The sequence below is a fragment of the Balaenoptera physalus genome, assembly GCF_965194825.1.
Source record: "Balaenoptera physalus genome assembly, chromosome: 13".
Classification (NCBI taxonomy): Eukaryota; Metazoa; Chordata; class Mammalia; order Artiodactyla; family Balaenopteridae; genus Balaenoptera; species Balaenoptera physalus.
In genome coordinates, this window is record NC_138892.1 from 18,344,696 (window position 1) to 18,363,385 (window position 18,690).

The 18,690-nt window shown below is 42.1% G+C and overlaps 1 protein-coding gene across 20 annotated transcripts in view; it reads left to right on the forward strand.

Annotated features, from left to right (window-relative positions):
* The window catches only part of GLT8D2 (glycosyltransferase 8 domain containing 2), a 56,234-nt gene that overhangs the window by 11,639 nt on the left and 25,905 nt on the right, over nucleotides 1-18,690 (forward strand). For 2 of the 20 annotated variants that reach the window (XM_082419507.1, XM_082419510.1), the window contains one exon: nucleotides 301-500. The exons of 17 other annotated variants lie outside the window; for them this stretch is intronic. The gene's annotated coding sequence lies outside the window, so the exon portion shown is untranslated. Of the gene's footprint in view, nucleotides 1-300; nucleotides 501-9,655; nucleotides 9,707-18,690 lie in introns of those variants that run through there. One more of the 20 variants, XM_082419512.1, reaches the window with a different exon arrangement.

Consider the following 18,690-nt stretch of genomic DNA (forward strand, 5'->3'; position numbering starts at 1 on the left):
TGGTGATGGTGAAAGTGACCACGCATCCTGCACTGGGCCGCAGCCCTGCTTTTGACACATTGTTCCCTCCCAAAGTCCAGTCGTCCAGGTGCTCCTCACATCCGTCCAAGTGGTCTCTCCAGGGTTCTGCTTCCTTCCTTCTTCTCTTCAAGCACCTCTCCTTTTTTTCCACTCTGGCTCTCTTTAGTTCTCCTGCTTCTTCCCTTGCTGAGAGAAAGACATGCTCAGCAAGCCACAGCCCTCACCATTTTCATTCCTAGTTCCCAGGGGGCATGATTCTAAAGATTTCTTTTATTTCAGCGTCTGCCAAAGAATGTTCCAAAGAAGATAGTCCCGTGGGGGAAAATACGTTCTGTGAGCCATATCCCCCTCTCAGCACTCTCAAGGCGTGATGGCATTTTAAAGGTCCTGAGAAGTCCCGCAGAGCAGGGGCCTCCAACCCTCGGGGCGCAGACTGGTACCGCTCCGCGGCTGTTAGGAACCGGGCCGCACAGCAGGAGGTGAGCAGCGGCGAGCTCGAGCAAAGCTTCATCTGCCGCTCCCCATCGCTCTCATTACCGCCTGAACCATCCCCCCCGCAGCCTCCCACCACCATCTGTGGAAAAATTGTCTTCCACGAAACCGGTCTCTGGTGCCAAAAAGGTTGGGGACCACTGCTGCAGAAGAGAAATCTGCTTAAGTTTGTTTTTTAACGCTGTGATTCCCAGTTGACACAGAGCCATTTTATCACATCACATAGATTAACATAGGCACTCTGCAATATCCTATTCTTTTTTTTTTTTTTATAAATTTATTTATTTATTTATTTACTTATTTTTGGCTGTGTTGGGTCTTCGTTTCTGTGCGAGGGCTTTCTCTAGTTGCGGCAAGTGGGGGCCACTCTTCATCGCAGTGCGCGGGCCTCTCACTATCGCGGCCTCTCTTGTTGCGGAGCACAGGCTCCAGACGCGCAGGCTCAGTAGTTGTGGCTCACGGGCCCAGTTGCTCCGCGGCATGTGGGATCTTCCCAGACCAGGGCTCGAACCCGTGTCCCCTGCATTGGCAGGCAGATTCTCAACCACTGCGCCACCAGGGAAGCCCTCCTATTCTTTTTTTAAATTTATTTATTTTTTATTTTTTGGCCATGCCATGTGGCATGTGGGATCTTAGTTCCCCGACCAGGGATCAAACCCGCACCCCCTGCAGTAGAAGCGGTGTCTTAACCACTGGACCGCCAGGGAAGTCCCTGCCATATCCTATCCTGACCACACGTGTTTTCACCCTGGTTCCTCTCATGGACATCCTACTTCATACCTTTCTTGGCGAACACCCAAGGGGACATCTTGTTCTCCCTTCCCTGGTTAAGGACAGATGATTGATCACGCATGCCATACTGATATGTAGAAAGTCTGGCCTAAGGTGGGCAGCAGGGATCAGCAAACGTTCCCTGCAAAGGGCCAGATAGGTGGCTTTGCAGGCCAGATGGTCTCCATCATGACGACTCAGTTATGCGGAAGTAGTGTGGAAATGGCCGTGGAAAAAACATCAAACAGCAACATCAAAGAATAAGCCTGGCTATGTTCCCACAAAACTTTATTTTTAAAAAGTGGTGATGGGCAGGATCTGGCTGTAGTTTGTCGGCACCTGGTCTAAAGCCATGTTGTGAAAGAATGCCTCAATTCATCACAGGAGAAAGCAGGATGGGTCGTCCGCAAACTGAAGACATCCCCACCCTGCTTATTTTGGTGGATCAGGAGTAAGCCTTTCATGCTCCAGCAAAAAGTAAAAAGGCCAGAGGTGTTTAGTTGGAGGCCAAATTCCTAAGTCCTGGTTTTGTCCTTCTTTCTCTTTTCTTCAAGTAAACGCATGCTCCTGTCCTGTTCATCGCTCTGTAGTCTGCCTGGTTTAAGTTGAAGTGCTCTATTAAATGTATTTTATGCACATGTGAACTTCAGGGTCAAGTCTTAGAGAATACCGTGAAATCACAGAGCTTCTTGGCAGGTCTCTTAACCTCCCTGAACTTCAGTTTCCTCATCAGTAAATTGAGAAAAATAACCTTATAGGGTTGTTGTGGGAATCAAATTAATTAATATACATATAAAGGTCTTAGAACAATGCCTGGCTGATAGAAATTACTATGTAAGTGTCTCCTATTATCATTGTAATAAATTATTTAATTTAACCTGCAAAACAATCCCATTTTACAGACTGGGTTTTGTAAATTGCCCAAGATTACACAGTAAGAAATGAGGCAGAACCAGGATTCAAAGTCAGCTCTGTCTAATGACAAAACCCATGATATTTCCACTCAGGTACATGCCCTGCCAGATTTAAGTCATTCAAAAATACATTTTAGGAGCCCCTCTTTTATATTCCTTTTTGATTCCCAGGTCCTTTCCTATTACCTCCTTACCTGAACCCATGGCAGACATGATTAATCAATCACAGTGCCCTTCCTTCCTTCCTTCCTTCTTTCCTTCTTTCTTTCACTGAGTCTTGTGATGGCTTTAGACTCCTCAATTTGTCAATCCTGAAAGCTCCTACCAACTGATTAGAGTTGGCATGTGAAATAAAACTTATGGGCTCTGATTTTTGGAATACTTTTCTGGAGTCCCTCCCACTTTTGCCTTTTCTTCCAAGGCAGAGCTAATCCCCTTAGCCACTGCCAGGTCTTAAGACATTCTTTCCAGGTTTGACCACAGGCCCAAACTCTTTGACATTTGGTAAAACAACTCCCCATGCAAGATCATCTGGGACCTGTTTTTAAACCTCACAGACATTTCTCTGGTCCAGGTCAATTCCCTAAGCTCTCCTTTTTCTGCCTAGTCACAGGCCCTAGGACCTTTCCTCTTTGAAGCTCCAACCATCCAGGGCCTTACCTAGGGATTTCCTCTTTCCAACACTGTGAGATGACTCCCCAGCTGCATCTTTCTTGCTCTTAATGCTGAAGGCGCGATTATTTGTTACTACAGGGAAACTACAACACAGAAGTCACTCAGCTTAGGAAAGCTTACAGAGGCTTAGGGGACATGGTTCTGGGGCTCCTTGTTGTGATGGTAAGAGAAAGGCCAATAAGAAGACCCGAGCCCTCTGCTTTTATTTATTTATTTTTAAAATAAATTTATTTATTTGTTTATTTATTTATTTTTGGCTGTGTTGGGTCTTCGTTGCTGCGTGCAGGCTTTCTCTAGTTGCGGCAAGCGGGGGCTACTCTTTGTTGCGGTGCGTGGGCTTCTCGTTGTCGTGGCTTCTCTTGTTGCGGAGCATGGGCTCTGGATGCACGGGCTTCAGTAGTTGTGGCACGTGGGCTCAGTAGTTGTGGCTCACGGGGTCTAGAGCACAGGATGAGTAGTTGTGGCGCATGGGCTTAGTTGCTCCGCAGCACGTGGGATCTTCCCGAACCAGGGCTCGAACCTGTGTCCCTTGCATTGGCAGGTGGATTCTTAACCACTGCACCACCAGGGAAGCCCCTGCTTTTATTCTTGTAGTGGGACCATCAACCTGGCTTTACCCTCCTTCTGGCTTTTTCCTTAGTGAGGATATGCAGACCCTTTTCTTCCTGTGATTGAAGAACAGAACGACAAGAGCCCTTTCTTCCTCTCTCCTATTTCTCACTCATTCATTCCACACACATTTCTTGAGGCACACAGAGGTAGGTCGGCCACACTCCCTGTCCTCTGTCATCTCATGGTCTAGTGGAGGAGACAGGCACACCCATGATATTAGAACACAGTGTTCTGAGTGCAGGGATAGGCATAGGAATGGAGGTTAGGGGAGCACCCAGGCAGGGTAATCAGGTAAGGCTTCCTGAAGGAGGAGGAGGAGTCATTAAAGCACAAGTAGCAATTTACTGGGGAAAGAGGAGGGGAAAGGGCATTCCAGGCAGAGGGGACTGAATGAACCAAAGTTCAGCGACAAGAAAAACATAGAGGGCTTCCCTGGTGGCACGGTGGTTAAGAATCCACCTGCCAGTGCAGGGGACACGGGTTCAATCCTTGGTCTGGGAAGATCCTACATGCTGCGGAGCAACTAAGCCCATGCGCCACAACTACTGAGCCTGCGCTCTAGAGCGTGCGAGCCACAACTACTGAGCCCACGTGCCACAACTACTGAAGCCTGCACTCCCAGAGCCCATGCTCTGCAACAAGAGAAGCCACCGCAGTGAGAAGCCCGAGCACCACAACAAAGAGTAGCCCCCACTCGCCACAACCAGAGAAAAACCCGCGCGCAGCAACAAAGACCCAACGCAACCAAAAATAAATAAATAAATAAATAAATGTATTTAAAAAAAGAGACGCATAGACCTGGGTGTGAAGGACAGTGGAGGGCTGGAGACTAACTTTCAACCAGTTCAGCTTAGACGGAAGGCATGGCACAGAGGACCTAGGGGAATCTTAAGCTGCAATCTTAACCTTTTGGTACTGGATTTCCAGTGAAGGGCTTTAGGGAGGAAAGGAACACTCAGAGTAGTGGGGTTTTTTTGTTTGTTTATTTTTTTGATTGAAGTGTAATTGATTTACAATGTTAGTTTCCAGTGTACAGCAAAGTGATTCAGTTATATATATGAGTATGTGTGTGTGTGTGTTTGTATACACTTTTTATACACTGTATATATTCACTTTTTCAGATTCTTTTCCATTATGGTTTATTACAAGATAGTGAATATAGTTCCCTGTGCTATACAGTAGGTCCTTGTTTATTTTACATTATAGTAGTATGTATGTGTTAATCCCAAACTCCTAATTTATCCCTCTTCCCCCAACCCCTTTCCCCTTTGGTGACCATAAGTTTATTTTCTATGTCTGTGAGTCTGTTTCTGTTTTGTAAATAAGCTCATTTGTATCATATTTTAGATTCCACATATAAGTGGTATCATATGCTATTTGTCTTTCTCTTTCTGACTTCACTTAGTATGATAATCTCTAGGTCCATCCATGTTGCTGCAAATGGCATTATTTCATTCTTTTTTATGGCTGAGTAGTATTCCACTGTGTGTGTGTGTGTTTGTGTGTGTGTATATACGACATCTTCTTTATCCATTCGTCTATCAATGGGCATTTAGGTTGCTTCCATGTCTTAGCTATTGTAGGTAGTGCTGCTATGAACATTGGGGTGCATGTATCTTTTCCAATTAGTTTTCTCTGGGTATATGCCCATGATTGGGACTGCTGGATCATATAGTAACTCTTTTGTCAGTAGGATTCTACAAGACAACTGGCTTGTCTTCTTCCAAAAAAAGTTCATGAAAAATAAAAAGGCAGTGTGGTGAGGTGGGACTGATCAAGAGTAAAAGAAACTAAAGATATGACAACCAAACTATAAAAAACAATATTGGAATAATGGGGACATTTTGAATATGGACTGCTTATCCAGTGATGTTAAATTAATGTTATTTTTCTTAGGTGTGGTAATGGCATTGTGATTATATAGGAGGATGTCCTTGTCCTTAAGAGATGCACACTGAAGTATTTAGGGCTGAAGAGTCATGTGTATATATATATACATACATATGTATATACAGAGGGAGGGAAGAAGAGAGAGAGAGAAAGGAAATATGGCAACGTGTTAGCAATTGGTGAATCTGGTGTAGGGTATATGAAAATTCATTCTTTCAACTTTTCGGTAGACTTGAAATGTTTCAAGTGATAAAAAGAAAAGGAAAAATCGAACAAAAAAATAAGGGTACTCGGGACTTCCCTGGCAGTCCAGTGGTTAAGACTCTGCATGTTTCCACTGCAGGGGGCACGGGTTCCATCTGTGGTCAGGGAACTAAGATCCGCCATGCGGCATGGCCAAAAAAAAAAGGTACTCAACCTGCATGTATATTTCAAATTAATTATTAAACAACAAAAATAGTCACTGTGACAGCTGTACCAGTGATGGATTGGGAAAGGGGAGGGAGCAGAAATCCTAGAGGCAGGAAGTCCAGGAGGGAAGTTACTGCAGAGTTAATCAGTGAGATGAGGCAGGGTAGAAAGGAGATGGATTAAGAAACACTTAGGAGGTGAAACTGTAGGAATCAGGCGTTGGTTGGATGAGGGGTTGGGAGGGAGCGGTGGAAGAGGACTCTCAGAGAACACTGAGGAGGAGCTTCTGTGGGGCAGGTGCTGATTTCAGTTGTGGACAGATGAGGTTTGAGGTGCTGCGCAGCTTCCTGGAGGAGAGGGTCACGTGTTCTATAAATCTTTTATATTACAAAAGTATTTATATTATAAAAATATTTATATAAGTCTGTAAATATTTTTGAGGGTTCATGTCTCCAGGCACTCATGCTGGGCATATGGCAATGAACAAAACAGACAAAATGCCCTGCCTTCAAGGAGCTTATAGCCTATCACCGGGAGGGCAGACAATAAACCAGTGATGAAATGGGCAGCATGTTGGACGGTGGTCATTGCTGAGGAGAAGTGACATACGTGTTGCTGAGGTTAGGGGGTTTTGACTGAGTCTGGGGGACACGAAGGAGCCAGCCACATGGATATCTGGCAGGAGTGTTCCAGGTGAAGGGAATAGCATTCCCGGTGGAGGGAACGAGTGTAAAAGGCTCTGAGGCAGGAGAATGCCTGGCAAGGAGGCCAGTGTGATCGGGTGAGATCTTGTAGGACACTGTACAGACTTTGGCTTTTACTCTGAGAGAAATAGCGAGGGCTTGGAGAATTTTAAACAGAAAACAACACAACCAACTAAAAGGAGACGCAGGCAGAATCATCCAGTCAAAAGGATGGTGGTGATCAGGCCAGGGAGAAGGCGGTACTGGTGGTGAAGATCATGGATATATTTTGAAGGTGGAACTGACAGGATTTGTGGTCAGTCCATCTGTGGGGAATGAGAAACAGAAGGGTCAAGGATAACACCAAGCTTATTTTTGCTGGAGCAATTAGAAGAATGGAGTTGCCGTTGTGCAGCTGGGGGAGATGATGGGAGATGTGTGTTTTGGGCAAATGTCAGGAGTTCGAATTTGGACATGAGGATGCCTTCAAGTGGAGCCACGCAGTGGACACTTGGCTTTAGGAGTCTGGAGTCCACGTGAGAGATCTGGGCTGGAGACAGTAATTTGGGAGTTGTAGGCATATAGATGGTATTTCAAGCTAGGTGAGTCCACCATTTAGAGGTTCCGGAGATGGGGGAACAGCCAAAGAGGCTGAGGATGAGCGGTCCCCAAAGGTGGTGGGAAAGCAGGCGAGTGTGGGGTCCCGTAGGCTACGTACAGGACATGTGTAGAGGAGGAGAGAGCGGGCAGGTGGCCTGCACCTCCCGTGCACCTGGGCCTCGCCCGCATGGTAGTGAGTCCTGTGCTGCACTTGCTCGCAGGCAGGAACCATGGTAACCCAGAATATGCTCTCCCAGGCTCTGCCCCAGACACTCATTTCCCTTGGCCCCAGATCTCTGCTTCTTATTCTATGTCTTCTTAAGATGTCTTGCAGCTGTTTCCTCCAGCTCTCGTCCCTGACTTCCCCCCATCACTCTTCTACCCCTTTACAGCTCTGATCCCTCTGCCAAATCCATACCATCAGCTCCTCTCTAGAAGCTGCAAACATCTCTTGCGCACCTACTTAATTAGAATGCTTTTGACTGCAAGCCCCGGAAATACCAGTTTACAGCAGCTTAAACAGAACGTGCCACCGTCAGAGATGAGATGAAATTGTGAAGAGGGAGAGAAGTATGCCAATCAGGCATACCGAATCTTTATACAATTTCATATGTTTTTTAAAAAGTAAATGAAACAGGGAATTCCCTGGCAATCCAGTGGTTAGGATTCCATGCTTCCACTGCAAGGGGCTGGGGTTCTATCGCTGGTCAGGGAACTAAGATCCTGCAAGCTGTGAGGCACGACCAAAAAAAAACAAAATAAAAAGTAAATGAAACAGGCTTTCTCTTGGAGGTACATGCTTCTCAGGGACTCCTTTCTGCCTTGTATTCTAAAAGCACCTTAGAAGGTTTCCTACAAGAATCTGCTTCAGGAATTTCCCTCCTTGGCTCACTACTGCTGTGCCTTGCAATTAGATGTGCATATCAGTTTCCTGAATCCTCTTATTTTATCTTTTTAAAAAAATTTTATTTATTTATTTTTGGCTGTGTTGTGTTTTAGATGCTGCACGCGGGTCTCTAGTTGCGGTGAGCGGGGGCTACTCTTCATTGCGGTGCGCGGGCTTCTCACTGCAGTTGTTTCTCCTGTTGCGGAGCACGGGCTCCAGGTGCACAGGCTTCAGCAGCTGTGGCCCGCGGGCTCTACAGCGCAGGCTCAGTAGTTGCGGCGCACGGGCTTAGTTGCTCCGCGGCATGTGGGATCTTCCTGGACCAGGGCTCGAACATGTGTCCCCTGCATTGGCAGGCGGATTCTCAACCACTGCGCCACTAGGGAAGCCCCTCTTATTTTATCTTAAAGAGATTTTAGAGTTGCAACTTGCTGGACAGGGGAAAGATGAGCCCCCTTGCCAGATGAGTCAGCACTTACTCTTTGGCATGAGCTCAGTAGTTAGAGTAACGGAGCACTCAAGGGAGAGCAGACCAACCTCGCCTGGGAGCTGTGAAATTTCATCAACACACAGTGACATCTGTTACCTGGTGCCCACCTCACCTGCCTCTGGGGTAGCCAGAATAGCTTTTCATGAGTTTCAGAACCTTGTGGTTAAAGAGCATCAGATTTGAAGTCAGACAGCCCTAATTTCAAATCCCTGTTCTACTATTTACCAGCTGTGTGATTTTGAGCAAGTTACTGACCCTCTCTGAGCCACAATTTCCTCATTTGAAAAATAGAATTAGTAATATATCCATCCCGTTCTGGCCACAAGGAATGTATTTGTAAGGATTCGTTTGCAAGAAATTGAACCTCATTTCAAAGAAGTTTAAGGAAAATAGGGGAATTGATTGGCTTGGCTGACTGGGATATACAGGGAGGAGCTGGCCTCAGGGATTTGGAGCCCAGAGCCTTCTGGCCTCCCCCTCATTCTCTCCTGTGATACCAGATGGTCTCTGGAAGGGAACAGACATGTGGCCAAAGACCATTCTAGGCTGACATTACCTCAAAAAGTTAGCCGAATGTATATCATCCAGAATAGTAAATGGATAAAAGGTACCTGAAACCAATCTCAGAAGAATCGTAAGTAGCATGCTTTTTGACTCAATTCTTTCCCAAGTGCAAGAGGGGAAGAGGAGAAGGGCCGTTGCAAATGCACTCAGAGCTCCTGGGTATACAGTCTATATCCCGGGAAAATGAAAGGGACATTGTAGCCAGTTGTTTACAGTGAGTTAAAGGCTTGAATGAAATCCCTGTTGAAGAGTTTCCCTAGATCACTGCCAACAAGTTCTCACAACACTTTGGTTCATAAAGAAACCCTGGGGTACTATGCTATCCTGCCTTCTCTGTCATGTTGCTGATTTCTAAAGGTTACTATTCCCTGTTTGCTGACGGCTGCATCCAGTCAAACGTCAAGTTCAGAAGTTCTTTTGAAGGACCGTAATTAAGAAGGATCAATTTAATTTTAAAATAAATTTTGAGTTTTCAAGACAAATTGTTATTTATGGTAAATTAGCTCGTTTGTTTGTTTGTTTGTTTTTTAAGATAAAGGAAGTCAGTTTCCAACTCCTGGAAAGTGCCACAAAGAACTGAATGAATATGTGACAAAATTTAATTTTAGATTTCCAAACTAAGATGAATTTTTTTTTTTTCCTCCAGCAAAAATGGGTTTCTTCAGAATTAGCAGAGAATTTGAGGTCTGCAACAGTGGTGAGCCACGTGCAAGTTCCCTCATGGCAAGAGGAGAACACTTTCTTAGAGGGGAAAAAGGAAGCTGGGAGGGCTACGAAAACAGGGTCTATGGCTTTTCTTTTTTTTTTTTTTTGAATTTTTGAATTTTATTTTATTTATTTTTTTATACAGCAGGTTCTTATTAGTCATCCATTTTATACATACCAGTGTATACATGTCAATAACAATCTCCCAATTCATCACCACCCCCACCCTCCGCCACTTTCCCCCCTTGGTGTCCATACGTTTGTTCTCTACATCTGTGTCTCTATTTCTGCCCTGTAAACCGGTTCATCTGTACCATTTTTCTAGGTTCCACATATATGCGTTAATAGCGATATTTGTTTTTCTCTTTCCAACTTACTTCACTCTGTATGACAGTCTATAGATCCATCCACATCTCTACAAATGACCCAATTTCGTTCCTTTTTATGGCTGAGTAATATTCCATTGTGTATATGTACCACCTCTTCTTTATCCATTCATCTGTTGATGGGCATTTAGGGTGCTTCCACGTCCTGGCTATTGTAAATAGTGCTGCAATGAACATTGGGGTGCATGTGACTTTTTGAATTATGGTTTTCTCTAGGTATATGCCCAGTAGAGGGATTGCTGGGTCATATGGTAATTCTGTTTTTAGTTTTTTAAGGAACCTCCATACTGTTCTCCATAGTGGCTGTATCAATTTACATTCCCACCAACAGTGCAAGAGGGTTCCCCTTTCTCCACACCCTCTCCAGCATTTGTTGTTTGTAGATTTTCTGATGATGCCCATTCTAACCGGTGTGAGGTGATACTTCATTGTAGTTTTGATTTGCATTTCTCTAGTAATTAGTGATGTTGAGCAGCTTTTCATCTGCTTCTTGGCCATCTGTATGTCTTTTTTAGAGAAATGTCTATTTAGGTCTTCTGCCCATTTTTGGATTGGGTTGTATGTTTTTTTAATATTGAGCTGCATGAGCTGTTTATATGTTTTGGAGATTAATCATTTGTCCATTGATTCATTTGCAAATATTTTTTCCCGTTCTGAGGGTTGTCTTTTCGTCTAGTTTGTAGTTTCCTTTGCTTTGCAAAAGCTTTTAAGTTTCATTAGGTCCCAGTTGTTTATTTTTGTTTTTATTTCCATTACTCTGGGAGGTGGATCAAAAAAGATCTTGCTGTGATTTATGTCAGAGAGTGTTCTTCCTATGTTTTGCTCTAAGAGTTTTATAGTGTCCAGTCTTACATTTAGGTCTCTAATCCATTTTGAGTTTATTTTTGTGTATGGCGTGAGGGAGTGTTCTAATTTCCTTCTTTTACATGTAGCTGTCCGGTTTTCCCAGCACCACTTATTGAAGATACTGTCTTTTCTCCATTGTATATCCTTGCCTCCTTTGTCATAGATTAGTTGACTATAGGTGCGTGGGTTTATCTCTGGGCTTTCTATCCTGTTCCATTTATCTATATTTCTGTTTTTGTGCCATACCATACTGTCTTGATTACTGTAGCTTTGTAGTATAGTCTGAAGTCCAGGAGCCTGATTCCTCCAGCTCCTTTTTTCTTTCTCAAGATTGCTTTGGCTATTCGGGGTCTTTTGTGTTGCCATACAAATTGTGAAATTTTTTGTTCTAGTTCTGTGAAAAATGTCATTGGTAGTTTGATAGGGATTGCATTGAATCTGTAGATTGCTTTGGGTGGTATAGTCATTTTCACAGTGTTGATTCTTCCAATCCAAGAACATGGTATATCTCTCCATCTGTTTATATCATCTTTAATTTCTCTCATCAGTGTCTTATAGTTTCTGCATACAGGTTTTTTGTCTCCTTGGGTAGGTTTATTCCTAGGTATTTTACTATTTTTGTTGCGATGGTAAATGGGAGTGCTTCCTTAATTTCTCTTTCAGATTTTTCATCATTAGTATATAGGAATGCAAGAGATTTCTGTGCATTACTTTTGTATCCTGAAACTTTACCAAATTTATTGATTAGCTCTAGTAGTTTTCTGGTGGCATCTTTAGGATTCTCTATGTATAGTATCATGTCATCTGCAAAGAGTGACGATTTTACTTCTTCTTTTCCTATTTGGATTCCTTTTATTTCTTTTTCTTCTCTGACTGCCGTGGCCAGGACTTCCAAAACTATGTTGAATAATAGTGGCGAGAGTGGACATCCTTGTCTTGTTCCTGATCTTAGAGGAAAGGCTTTCAGTTTTTCACCATTGAGAATGATGTTTGCTGTGGGTTTGTCGTATATGGCCTTTATTAGGTTGAGGTAGGTTCCCTCTATGCCCACTTTCTGCAGAGTTTTTATCATAAATGAGTGTTGAATTTTGTCAAAAGTTTTTTCTGCATCTGTTGAGATGAGCATATAGTTTTTCTTCTTCAATTTGTTAATATGACAATGATTGATTTGCATATATGGAAGAATCCTTGCATTCCTGGGATAAATTCCACTTGATCATGGTGTCTGATCCTTTTAATGTGTTGTTGGATTCTGTTTGCTAGTATTTTGTTGAGGATTTTTGCATCTATATTCATCAGTGATATTGGTCTGTAATTTTCTTTTTTTGTAGTATCCTTGTCTGGTTTTGGTATCAGGGTGATGGTGGCCTCGTAGAATGAGTTAGGGAGTGTTCCTTCCTCTGCAGTTTCTTGGAAGAGTTTGAGAAGGATGGGTGTTAGCTCTTCTCTAAATGTTTGATAGAATTCACCTGCGAAGCCCTCTGGTCCTGGACTTTTGTTTGTTGGAAGATTTTTAATCACAGTTTCAATTTCATTGCTTGTAATTGGTCTATTCATATTTTCTATTTCTTCCTGGTTCAGTCTTGGAAGGTTATACCTTTCAAAGAATTTGCCCATTTCTTCCAGGTTGTCCATTCTGTTGGCATAGAGTTGCTTGTAGTAGTCTCTTAGGATGGTTTGTATTTCTGCGGTGTCTGTTGTAACTTCTCCTTTTTCATTTCTAATTTTATAGATTTGAGTCCTCTCCCTCTTTTTCTTGATGAGTCTGGCTAATGGTTTATCAATTTTGTTTATCTTCTCAAAGAACCAGCTTTTAGTTTTATTGATCTTTGCTATTGTTTTCTTTGTTTCTATTTCATTTATTTCTGCTCTGATCTTTATGATTGCTTCCCTTCTACTAACTTTAGGTTTTGTTTGTTCTTCTTTCTCTAGTTCCTCTAGGTGTAAGGTTACATTGTTTATTTGAGATTTTTCTTGTCTCTTGAGGTAGGCTTGTTTTACTATAAACTTCCCTTTAGAACTGCTTTTGCTGCATTCCACAGGTTTTGTATCTTTATGTTTTTGTTGTAATTTGTCTCTAGGTATTTTTTGATTTCCTCAGGGATGTCTTGGTTATTTAGTAATGTATTATTTAACCTCCATGTGTTTGTGTTTTTTACGGTTTTTTCCCCTGTAATTGATTTCTAATCTCATAGTGTTGCGGTCAGAAAAGATGCTTGATATGATTTCAATTTTCTTAAATTTACTGAGGCTTGATTTGTGACCCAAGATGTGATCTATCCTGGAGAGTGTTCCATGTGCACTTGAGAAGAAAGTGTAATATGCTGTTTTTGGATGGAATGTCCTATAAATATCAATTAAATCTATCTGGTCTATTGTGTCATTTAAAGCTTCTGTTTCCTTATTTATTTTCATTTTGGATGATCTGTCCATTGGTGTAAGTGAGGTGTTAAAGTCCCCCACTATTATTGTGTTACTGTCGATTTTCTCATTTATAGCTGTTAGCAGTGGCCTTATGTATTGAGGTGCTCCTATGTTGGGTGCATATATATTTATAATTGTTATCTCTTCTTCTTGGATTGATCCCTTGATCATTATGTAGTGTCCTTCCTTGTCACTTGTAACATTCTTTATTTTAAAGTCTATTTTATCTGATATGAGTATTGGTACTCCAGCTTTCTTTTGATTTCCATTTGCATGGAATATCTTTTTCCATCCCCTCACTGTCAGTCTGTATGTGTCCCTAGGTCTGAAGTAGGTCTCTTGTAGACAGCATATATATGGGTCTTGTTTTTGTATGCATTCAGCCAGCCTGTGTCTTTTGGTTGGAGCATTTAATCCATTCACATTTAAGGTAATTATCGATATGTATATTCCTATTACCATTTTCTTAATCGTTATGGGTTTGTTTTTGTAGGTCCTTTTCTTCTCTTGTGTTTCCCACTTAGAGAAGTTCCTTTAGCATTTGTTGTAGAGCTGGTTTGGTGGTGCTGAATTCTCCTAGCTTTTGCTTGTCTGTAAAGCTTTTGATTTCTCCATCGAATCTGAATGCGATCCTTGCTGGGTAGAATAATCTTGGTGGTAGGTTTTTCCCTTTCATCACTTTAAATATATCATGCCACTCCCTTCTGGCTTGTAGAGTTTCTGCTGAGAAATCAGCTGTTAACCTTATGGGAGTTCCCTTGTATGTTATTTGTCATTTTTCCCTTGCTGCTTTCAATAATTTTTCTTTGCCTTTAATTTTTGTCAGTTTGATTACTATGTGTCTCGGCATGTTTCTCCTTGGGTTTATCCTGCCTGGGACTCTCTGTGCTTCCTGGACTTGGGTGGCTATTTCCTTTCCCATGTTAGGGAAGTTTTCTACTATAATCTCTTCAAATATTTTCTCTGGTCCTTTCTCTCTCTCTTCTCCTTCTGGGACCCCTATAATGCAAATGTTGTTACGTTTAATGTTGTCCCAGAGGTCTCTTAGGCTGTCTTCATTTCTTTTCATTCTTTTTTCTTTATTCTGTTCCGTGGCAGTGAATTCCACCATTCTGTCTTCCAGGTCACTTATCAGTTCTTCTGCCTCAGTTATTCTGCTGTTGACTCCTTCTAGTGTATTTTTCATTTCAGTTATTTTGTTGTTCATCTCTTTTTGTTTGTTCTTTAATTCTTCTAGGTGTTTGTCCTTTAATTCTTCTAGGTCTTTGCTAAACAGTTCTTGCATCTTCTCGATCTTTGCCTCCATTCTTTTTCCAAGGTCCTGGATCATCTTCACTATCATTATTCTGAACTCTTTTTCTGGAAGGTTGCCTATCTCCAGTTCATTTAGTTGCTTTTCTGGGGTTTTATCTTGTTCCTTCATCTGGTACATAACCCTCTGCCTTTTCATCTTGTTTATCTTTCTGTGAATGTGGTTTTTGTTCCATCTGCTGGAGGATTGTAGTTATTCTTGCTTCTGCTGTCTGCCCTCTGGTGGATGAGGCTATCTAAGAGGCTTGTGCAAGCTTCCTGATGGGAGGGATTGGTGGTGGGTAGAGCTGGGTGTTGCTCTGGTGAGCAGAGCTCAGTAAAACTTAAGTCTGCTTGTCTGCTGATGGGTGGGGCTGGGTTCCCTCCTTGTTGGTTGTTTGGCCTGAGGTGACCCAACATTGGAGCCTACCCGGGCTCTTTGGTGGGGCTAATGGCGGACTGTGGGAGGGCTCACGCCAAGGAGTACTTCCCAGAACTTCTGCTGCCAGTGTCCTTGTCCTCACGGTGGGACAGAGCCACCCCCTGCCTCTGCAGGAGACCCTCCAACACTAGCAAGTAGGTCTGATTCAGTCTCCTCCAGGGTCACCGCTCCTTCCCCTGGGTCCCAATGTACATACTACTTTGTGTGTGCCCTCCAAGAGTAGAGTCTCTGTTTCCCCCAGTCCTGTTGAAGTCCTGCACTCAAATCCCACTAGCCTTCAAAGTCTGATTCTCTAGGGATTCCCCCTCCCGTTGCCGGACCCCCAGGTTGGGAAGCCTGGTGTGGGGCTCAGAACCTTCACTCCAGTGGGTGGACTTCTGGGGTATAAGTGTTCTCCAGTTTGTGAGTCACCCACCCAGCAGTTATGGGATTTGATTGTATTGTGATTGCGCCCCTCCTACCATCTTATTGTGGCTTCTCCTTTGTCTTTGGATGTGGGGTATCTTTTTTGGTGAGTTCCAGTATCTTCCTGTCGATGATTGTTCAGCAGTTAGTTGTGATGCACGTGCTCTCGCAAGAGGGAGTGAGTGCACGTCCTTCTACTCCGCCATCTTGAACCAATCTCCTAAGATGAATTTTATAATCTAAAATTCTTTTCTAATGGTTAAACTTCATTTTTTTTCATCAAACTTGCCCTGCTATCCTCTGCTTCTCTTAATGCCCACTGCTTCTTCTAATGAATATATAAGGTATTATGATAAGCATATTGATAAATTGTGAACTGGGACATCCAGGAAGCAGAGTTATAACAGGCATATTTTGAGAACAGAGAGTCTGTTAGCTCTCTTGGATTTTCAGAGCACAAATAAAATACTCCAGAATATTGTGAAAAGATAGGATTTGCATTTGGGGAAATGTTTGGTTGAAATTTTTCATGATGTATCAGCCCTTTTCTTGTCTCCTTAGGCCTGGTGCTATTTTGAGAACGTTGAATCTTTATTTGATGATATAACTTACTTTTTAGCCACTGATTGCTATCCAAATCTAGAAAGTGTAGGAGAGAATCGGAAACCTTCTTTGGGATACACGTCATCCTCTAGATTCAAACTCCTTGATAAATCTCAAGCCTCCCTTTGAATACCCTAAAATTAGAATGAAATATTAAAAAAAAAAATCAGTTCAGTGGAAAGGATAGTCTTCTCCACAAATGATCCCAGAACAACTGGATATGTATATGCTAAAATATGAGCTTTAACCTATACCTCATGCCATATAAAAAATTAACTCAAATTGAAATGTAAAATATTAAACTACAAAATTCTCAGAAGAAAACATAAGAGAAACTCATCCTGATCTTCCTTGGGTTAGGCCAAAAATTGTTAGATAAGACACTGAAAGCATGATCTGTAGAAGCAAAAAATTGATGAATTTGACATCATCAAAACTGAAAACTTTTCCTGTGCAAAGGAAAGTTTTAACTTTTCATTGTTAAAAGAATGAAAAGACAAGCCACCTACTGGGAGAAAGTATTTGCAAATCACATATCTAACAAAAGACCTGTATCCAGAATATGTAAAGCTCTCAAAACTTAAAAATCAGAAAGCAATGATCCAATTAAAAAATTGGCAAAAGATTTAAACAGACACTTCCCCATTGCATTAGTCAGGGTTCTCCAGAGAAATAGAACCAATCAGATGTATATGTATGTAGAAGAAGACTTATTATAAGGAATTGGCTCATGTGATTATGGAAACCAACAAGACTCAAGATCTTCAGGCTGAGTCAGCAAGCTGGAGACTAAAGAGAGCCAAAGGTGTAGCTCCAGTCTGAGTCTGCAGGTCTGAGAACCAGGAAAACTGCTGGTGTAGATCCAGTCTGATGGCTGGCAGGCTCAAGACCCAGGAAGAGCATGAGTTTCAGTTCGAGTCTGAAGGTAGGAAAAAGTCAATGTCCCACTTCAAAGGCAGTCAAACCAGAGAAATTATCTTACTCAGGGGAAGGTCAGCTTTTTTGTTCTGTTTAGAACATCAACTAGTTGGATGAGGCCCACCCACATTAGAGAGGGCAATCTGCATTCCTTACACTACTGCTTTAACATTAATCTCATCCAAAAACATCCTTGCAGGAACACCCAGAATAGTATTTGACCAAATATTATGGCCCTGTCAAGTTGATACATAAAATTAACCATCACAACGATATATAGATGGCAAATAAACACATTAAAAGATCCTCAACATCAGTAGTTATTAGGGAAGTGCAAATTAAAACCACCATGAAATACACATATTAGAACAGCTAAAATAAAATACCAAGTGCTGACAAGAATGCTGAGCAACTGGACTTCTCTTCCATTCCTGGTAGGAATGCAAAATGATACAGCCACTCTGGAAAACAGATGGGCAAATTTCTTATAAACACACATCTACCAAATGACCCAGCAACCCCACTTCTAGGTCTTTACCACAGAGAAGTAAAAACTTAAAATCATGCAAAAACCTCTAAACATGTGTTTACAGATGCTTTATTCATAATCAGAAAACACTGGAAAGAACTCAGATGTCCTTCAATGGGTGAATGGATAAATAAACTGTGACACATCCTTGCAATGGAACGCTATTCAGCAATAAAAAGGAACAAATTATTGATTCATGCAACAGCAAGTATCAATCCCAGATACATCATGCTAAGCAAAAGAAGAGAGTCTTTAAAGATTGTATACCGTGTGAATCCATTTACATGACATTCTAGAAATGACAAAACTATAGGCACAGAGAATACGTCAGTGGTTGCCGGGAGTTAGGTGTCAGGTTGGGTTTGCCTGCAAAACGGCAGCACAAGAGAATTTTTTGGAGGTGTTGGAATTGTCCTTTTTCTCATTTGTTGTGATTATCACAGGAATTTATGCATGTGTTAAAATTCATGGAACAATACAACCAGAAAAGTGAATTCTACTATATGTAAAAATTTAAACATCTAAAAATCAACAAGTCAAGGAACTCCCCTGGTGGCCCAGTGGTTAAGACTCTGCACTTCCACTGCAGGGACCATGGGTTTGATCCCTGGTCGAGGAACTAGGATCCCACATGCTGCACGGCCACACACACACAAAAAAAATCAAGTCAAATTTTGAAGCTGACCTGTTAATATGCAATTAATCAATTACATGTGTCACAGGAAGGAAGTCTATTAAAAAAAAAAATCAGGTATACTGAATATTTGTTATACATCACCATTTGTGTCTCCCTGAGTGAGGCACTCTTTCTAATTATGGAAGTTCACAATAGGAAATTTGTGGAAATCCAGGACACTATAAAGAAATTACCTTGTCAACATGTCTCAAATGTCTTGGCAGAAAAATAGTTCTCATAAGGCCAATTCTTTATTCTCTAAAGTAGTTGCCTCTTCTGTTAAAAGAAGTTGTTCCTGGGACTTCCCTGGTGTCCAGTGGTTAAGACTACAAAAAGCCACAGCACAAACCTGGCAAATCTTCCCAAAGCAGCAGCTTTTCTAGATGGTAAAACATTAAAAACATGACTTTTCTATGACATATTAACCCAGATGTCAGTTGAATCAACCTACCTCAGG